This window comes from Sebastes fasciatus, chromosome 7, assembly GCF_043250625.1.
Source record: "Sebastes fasciatus isolate fSebFas1 chromosome 7, fSebFas1.pri, whole genome shotgun sequence".
NCBI lineage: Eukaryota > Metazoa > Chordata > Actinopteri > Perciformes > Sebastidae > Sebastes > Sebastes fasciatus.
In genome coordinates this window covers 34,647,656-34,655,340 of record NC_133801.1, presented here as the reverse complement: position 1 = coordinate 34,655,340, position 7,685 = coordinate 34,647,656, and the positions used below count along the sequence as shown (strand labels likewise).

At 41.1% G+C, this 7,685-nt stretch overlaps 1 long non-coding RNA gene across 1 annotated transcript; it reads right to left on the bottom strand.

Moving 5' to 3' along the window:
* Positions 1-6,675: 6,675 nt before the first annotated feature.
* On the bottom strand, positions 6,676-7,360 carry LOC141770846 (uncharacterized). The gene is made up of 2 exons (XR_012594633.1): positions 7,221-7,360; positions 6,676-7,116 (listed from the first exon to the last, which is right to left on the bottom strand). It is a non-coding gene; the product is annotated as an uncharacterized LOC141770846 (long non-coding RNA).
* Between the last annotated feature and the right edge of the window lie 325 nt (positions 7,361-7,685).

Genomic DNA, 7,685 nt, shown 5'->3' with positions numbered 1-7,685 from the left:
TAATACTCCTTCGTACCGTCGTACCATAGACCTACAACAATGATAAATAAAATTGCAGCAGCATAAGTTACCATGGCGATCTACCCCGGTAAGAAGTGAACCACCGTCATAGGACGAAAAACCCTTCAGGGTTAAACCTGACGTTACCTTGCTAACCCCTAATCCTGCTTCGTAGTACAGGCCTCTTGGAACACTGTGACGTCGCAACGAAAACAGCCAATGGGCCAAAAAACGCGAGGGGCCAGACGATCAGACAGGTTATAAACAAGCCACCTACAGTTGGCCCTGGTTATCTTAAATGTCCCATATTGTAAAAAGTAAGATTTTCACGTCTATTATATTAAAGCAGGTTTTAGTGCTATATAAATACTGTTGAACTATCGAAATGCTCAATATACAGAGAAATAGACACAACTCGTTTTCAGAAATTGTGCGTTTTAAACAAGCCGTCAGGATTTCTGTCTGTTTGTGATGTCACAAATATACAATATTTAGACCATTACACAGTTTTAAATGTAAACATTCTAAATGTGTCTCGGTTAATTTCCTGTTGCAGTGTATGTAAATAACATCAGCTGACAGGAAGTAAACATGGACCCAAACTGTTGCTTAGCAACTCAATTCCGTTGCAATGCACTAAAACGGAGCGTTTCAGACAGAGGGTAAATACAGGTATGTTCAGGCCGACAGTATGAGAAAAATAAGAAGTATGGAACTGAAAATGAGCACGATATGGGACCTCTAACCAATTTATTTGGAGATCAAACTAAAAGTGAGCTTACCTGGAATTAGTGTGGGTCAGAGTTGAACCAGGAAGTCAGTGATGGATGTTTACAACCTGTGTGATCATCTGACAGTTCCTTTGTCCCACATTGTACTCACCATATGTACACAACTCTACACACTGTATTTTCTTTTTATTTATTTGCTTGTACTTGGGATGTTAGAATCCTCTCACTTTTGCAATAGCCCAAGTTCCCTACAGAGATCAATAAAATGTAATCTTTTCCCGTCTTATTACGATTTAATCTCACAGTCCACTTAGTGCCCACAGAGGTAATTTAGGAGAGTACACAGGACCCAGGACAAGACGTTCGACTAATTAAGAACCAACGTTCAAACTTTGTTGACACTGTATTCCTTTTTTCCCCTCCTAATAATTGGATTCGGTGTTATTTCAGAATTTCTTGGAGGTTTGGCATAGATCCACCTCTATTAAAAAAGGTCTCTACGGGATGTAAGGTCAGCCTGAAGTAGTTATCAGGTCAGGGCTTACCTCAAAGGTTGAATGAACCAAAATAACACCAGTTGTCCAGCTTGTGCTGACACACAAACAAACCAGCTATCTTCCGTTGTGTAGTTGCTTATGGACAACTGTAGTGATTTATTTTTGGATATTTAAACATATTTTTAAAAGTCACTGATAATCAGGCCATCGAACAAATCTGTCTCATTTACACATCACAACATGTACACACTAGTGCAAAATGTATGCAACCTATAAGGTCATGATAGACATGCTTCACCTCTCATTTAAAAGAGAGTAATGTCCAGGATAATGATAACATGATTACAATGATTATGAGACATTCATAGGCATAGTTACATGTATTGAAATAGAAGGCTACTGATGAATACTTAAAGGGACTCTATGTAAGAATCAGAAATGCTTGTTTACAGCGACACCTGTGGCCGTTAAGTCAACGAAAGTCAGCGTCCTGTTGCTCGCGCTTGTGCTCACTCTACATAGACATGAACGAGCATCGCTCAAAACAGTGAGGCGACACACGTCAGCTAAAAGCACAATATCACTCTATCCACTGTACATTCATTAAATATTCTCAGACCTAAACTAACTCTTCTGCAGTGTGTAGTGTACGCGCATGCACATGAAAGTGTAACACTATTTAACAGACGGGCTTCACTAGATAGAACTTTACGGTTTTGGTGCTTCCGTGTAGTTTGTGTTGGAGTCTTGTCTGAACAGCGTAGCCACACGCGAGCGCGCATGGGACACCGACCCGCAATGATTTATACGTGTAAGAAGTTACAAACAGTCCCTTTAATAATTAGGGCTGTCAATCAATTAAACTATATCATTGTGATTAATTGCAAATTAGTTTCACATTTTATATCTGTTCAAAATGTACCTTAACGGGAGATTTGTCAAGTATTTAATACTCTTATCAACATGGGAGTGGGCAAATATGCTGTATATATTTATTATTGGAAATCAACTAACAACACAAAACTCACAAATATTGTCCAGAAACCCTCACAGGTACTGTTATTTAGCCTCCTTCCCGACGAGCTAGTATGACATGGTTGGTACCGATGGATTCCTTAGGTTTTTTAGGCTCATATGATACCAGTATCTTCACTCTAACTTTTGAACTACAACCCGCCACAACCTACAAATCACAAGTTGCGTTAATGCATTAAAGAAATTAGTGCAGTTAAAACTAATTTGCGTCTTTGACAGCCCTAGTCAGAATTAGTTGTTTTAAAGGAACTGAAGATCAGTGATCAGTAAGAATGTTAATTTAATAAATCTAAATATATGGTCAGCCCTGACAGGCCCAGCTGTGATTCAGATAGCCGTGAACATTTGCTCCTCGTATGAAGGTTTGCCCTTGAATAAATAACGTGACCCCAGTAAACTTCCCATACGATAAAAAACATTCAGAGCCCATTATGTGCTCTAAAAAAGTGTATGGATGCCAATCTAAAGCTGCAGCTAGTATTCACTTCCTCTATATGTCATCTGCTGAGCGCTCAGCTGTAAAAGGGAAATCCTTCCACAGCGCTCTGTCATTGGGAAAGTGATGACTCACAACCAGCAGATAATGACGGAGCCCATTTGTGTGGATAATTTCCAAATCTGTCATCGTAGAGAGGGGGAGAGGATGAAGTTCGCAGAGTTATGGTTATAGTGAGATTCCCTTTTCCAAATATTAATTTCCATTTTGTACTGTATGTCCTTTGGTTTTTCACTTTGAAGTAAATTAAATTGTATTTTTTTTCTCTGCCGCTGTGTAAACACAAATAGGATGACGACAAAAAGAGTGACTCAAATAAAAATGGGACTGAATTGTAATGGCAAAAGAAGAGCAGCAAACAAACTGAATCAGCCAGAATGTATGTTTTAGTACAAAAGCAGCCACAATACAATATGCTTAAAAGATTAGTGCACTGCTATGTGCTATACTTTTTGGCTGGACCGCAGAGGGCCAGCCATACAAACGCAAAAGTCTGTCACTGACTGACTGACTGATGAAGTTACAGGATTGGTCGGCCGACTGTTGGAGAAAATGAAAAGGCGGAGAACAGTTCTGTGTTTATGTTTTCTGGGGAGCGTGTCAGCGGTTCAATGTATCATTACATAGTGCTGCTGTTGTTCATGTGCTATTGTTTATGTTTGTTTGAGTTACGTTATGTTGTGCTTCGTATTGTGTTACCGTGCATTCACATCAGGCGGCGAGTTGTATTCACATACTGTATCTGTATCTAGCAAGCCACACGTCGCTACTGCCGTGTGAACCCAAAATAAACAGACTGTGCTGTGATTTCATTGTAATAAACGGATCAAAATGATGCTGAAATAACGACATTATGATTTTGATTTGTAAAAAGACCAAATTCATGCTTTGTCAGGTCTGTCCGCATCACAACAAGCAAACAACTTTTAAAATGCTTGCTTTCTGAACGGAGTTCGGATCAATCAGTGCCAGGCTATGCTAACATTGTAGCTACTCCATCAACACTCAATAACGTCATCAAGGCATAAATACGGCAGCGACGTTGTTGTACACGGATCAAAAGGATGCGGAAATAACTACATAATGATGCTGATTAGTAAAAAGTCTGAATACATGCTTTGTCGGGTCTGTTACCAAGACGACAAGCAAACAACTTTTAAAATGCTTTTTTTTTTTAATGGAGTTTGGATCGATCAGTGCCTGGCTATGCTAACATTGTAGCTGCTCCATTAACACTCCATCTAGGAATAAATACAGCAGCAACAACGTCAGTGATGACATAAACTTTTGCGAAGTATGTAGGCTATATATTGTTACACACCACTAATATGATGAATGCTTTTGATACACATGCTTTAATAAAAAACCTGTTAACCTTGCATACTGTATGTCATGCTATTACCTTTTCACCTTGTATAAAATGTAGCCTATAATATACTGACCAGTAAATGTTACCATTTACTATTACTGAATGCCATTTGCTTAATTAATAAGTGGTATAAGTTATAAACATTAAGATATCGGCCCTAAGTGGAACAAACTTTTCACAAAACATGATAGACATGATCACTGACTATTTGTGTAACAATTTAGCCACAAATTCACATACTGACCATATACGGTCTAGACATATACTCGGTTTTGGTATCAAAAGAACAAGCAGTTTCTTTCACACCTACCATCAATCTGTCTTATAAAATATTGTAGCTAGCTCCTGTCAGCGTCACCCTGAAAGAAGCCCTTCATTATTGCTCTTGGGAAAGACAGTCATTCACACTTGATCTCAGGGTTGTTCTCCAAATGAATCACAAGGTCAGACAAACTTGTGTAGTTTAAAGAGGCAGTCAGAGGCAATAATGGCCAGTTAAGCAGGCAGTGTCGTGAGGGTCACTTTCATATTGGAATAATGGCTGGCATTCAAAAGAAATGCATGTTTTAGGTCACTTCTGGTTCACATTCACTCTGATATCAATACAATATTAACCCTTTGATCCTGATTGGTGCAAATACAACACCCTTACTTTTCCGTCATGACTCGTTTTGCTGGATGTGGATGTCAAATCAAATCAAATCAAATCAATTTATTTTTGTATAGCGTCAAATCACAACAGAAGTTATCTCAAGACGCTTTATATGTAGAGCAGGTCTATGACCGTACACCATAGTTTAGAGACCCAACAGGATCCACCAAGCGCACTGTGGCCAGGAAAAACTCCCCGATTACTGGGAAGAAACCTGGAGCAGAACCGGGCGCAGGGCGGGCGGCCATCTGCCGAGACCGGCTGGGGGGATAGATAGATAGAGAGAGTGAGAGAGAGAGAGAGAGAGAGAGAGAGATAGATAGAGAGAGAGAGATAGAGAAGCAGCCACAATAGCAGTCTAGCAGCTGTAATAGCTAATACAAGTAGGACTGATAACACAAAACCAATAGTGGTGGATGGAAAGAGTGATAATACAACTATCGGAAAGCCAGCACTGTCCAACATCTCTCCTCAGTACGTCCATGTGTATTGGTGTGGGACGTCCCTGCGATCGATGCCCGTGCGTTGGTTCCTGCAGCATCAGCATGCTTGCTGGGAGCTCTTGATGTCTTTGGCAGTGATTGAGAAGTGTTATTCTCCAGGCTGCCACATTGTCATTAGGTGTTGGAAATCCCTCGTTAGCATTGGTAGTCCCTCGTACAGACGTAGTTAATTAGGGATGGTAGCAGTTGGTGTCAAGCAGGCACCGACGCGGCAGCAGATGCAGCCACAATACCGGAGACCACCAAGATCCAGGTGAAACCCTGCTCCAAGTGTACCCATGCTCCAGGTATAACCTCGCTCCAGGTGTGACCCCGCTCCACGGTTAGCTGAGAGACAAGGAGGCACAAGGACTCCCGGGAAGGAATGAAGTTAGTAACAACATGGACATGGGACATGAGTATATACATAAGGAGAGGGGAGCTCAGTGTGTCATAGGAAGTTCCTTATGACAGTGTGTCATAGGAAGTCCCCCGGCAGTCTATGCCTATAGCAGCTTAAGTATAAGCGTTATCAAAGAGGAAAGTCTTTAGCCTACTCTTAAATGTAGAGACGGTGTCTGCCTCCCGGACTGAAACTGGGAGCTGGTTCCAGAGAAGAGGAGCTTGATAGCTGAAGGCTCTTGCTCCCATTCTACTTTTGGAGACTCTAGGAACCTCAAGTAACCCTGCATTCTGTGAGCGCAGTGCTCTAGTGGGGTAGTAGGGTACTATGAGCTCTTTAAGATATGATGGGGCCTGACCGTTTAGCGCTTTGTAGGTGAGGAGGACGATTTTAAAATCTATTCTGGATTTTACAGGCAGCCAGTGCAGAGAAGCTAATACAGGCGTAATATGATCTCTTTTTCTAGTTCTTGTCAGTACACGTGCTGCAGAATTCTGGATCAACTGGAGAGTCTTAAAGGTCACCTATTATGCAAAATGCACTTTTCCATGTCTTTTAAACATCAATATCTGTCCTCAGTGTGTCTACAGGTCACCATAGTGTCATAAAAGACCATCCTCTCTCTTTTTCTCCTGCTCCGTTTGTCCGGAAATGGGTGTCGAAAATCACTTTGCAGCTTTTCCTTTCTCTTCTGACGTCATTAGAGAATTGCAAGCGATGGGTTGGTTGAACTAGAGAATGCGCAGCTAGCTGACCCCGCCCCACAGAGCATCACTCTGTGTCATCCACAACCGAACTTGACCAAAGTAGCCCCTTCTGTTAGTCTCCAAGAACCAGCAGAACAGGCTTCATGTACTCCCATCATCTAAATATAACATGTTCTTTCACAAAGGCTTTATGTAATTACACTGTTTAAACAGATGATATTTATATATTATATATATTTGATGTCATGCATGTAGCAGAGTACAGGTAGTAAATAGTGACTTGTAAGCAACACAACACATTTCTGTTTCACAGTCAAACTTTATTTGAGTAGACAGATGACAATATTAATTATTCACAGCATTTGTAATCATCCCACCTGTTAGTTAGTTATGTTAACATGGTACAGGAGAAAGTCTTCAGCTCTGGTAAACTATGGTAAGCTAAGCTCCGGTGGTCTGTAGTCATGGTAACACAGAGACAGCTCCTACTGTAAATAATATACCATTACTCTGATCTTCCATACATTTATCTTTTAGCAGAAATAATGAACTGACTACTGTTTCACATCTTCTATTTTCCACCCTGATGGTCGCTGTGTTTACACACCGTCTCATAGCGGTAGCATGTAGCTAACCCGTTAGCATGTAGCTACATGCTAACGGGTTAGCTCTGTATCTCCCATCTGCTTTCAGCTATCTGCTCTCCTCTGGGATGATTCTGTCGGTCATTTCTCACAGATGGATCTGTAAAGACAGACGTAAAACAGAGTGTATGTTTACGGTTTACAGAGTTGATGCATGAGGTAAACACTGAGCTAACTAACAGAGCTATAAATAGTATTATTTACCTGAGAGAAACTGTCAGGAAAACCTGGAATCTGGACCGCAGATGTTCATCATGTGTCGCCGATTTCTGATCAGATTCCTCCGGTAACGTGCGCTGGGTGAAGTTTCTGGTTTATAAACTTTAAAGTGGTTTATAAACTTTATTCTAGCTGCTATCTCTCCACTCGTCTCTCTCCACTCGTCGCTCTCTCTCTCTCTCAGAGAGAGAAAGAGAGAGAGAGAGAGCTGCTCCGGGAGGGAGGGGGAGGGTGACGCTGTTGTTGTTGAGGAAGTTTGATTGACAGAAAACGCTGACCAATCAGAGCAGAGTGGGAGGAGACAGGCTGTGAATCAGTGGTTTTCAGACAGAGGCTGAATTAGGCTCTGAGGCAGGCAGACTCAGGCTGCAGTATGAGAAGAATAAAGGGTTTTTTGAACATTGCAGCATGTAAACATGTTCTAGTGCAACATTAAAATACATCTATGAA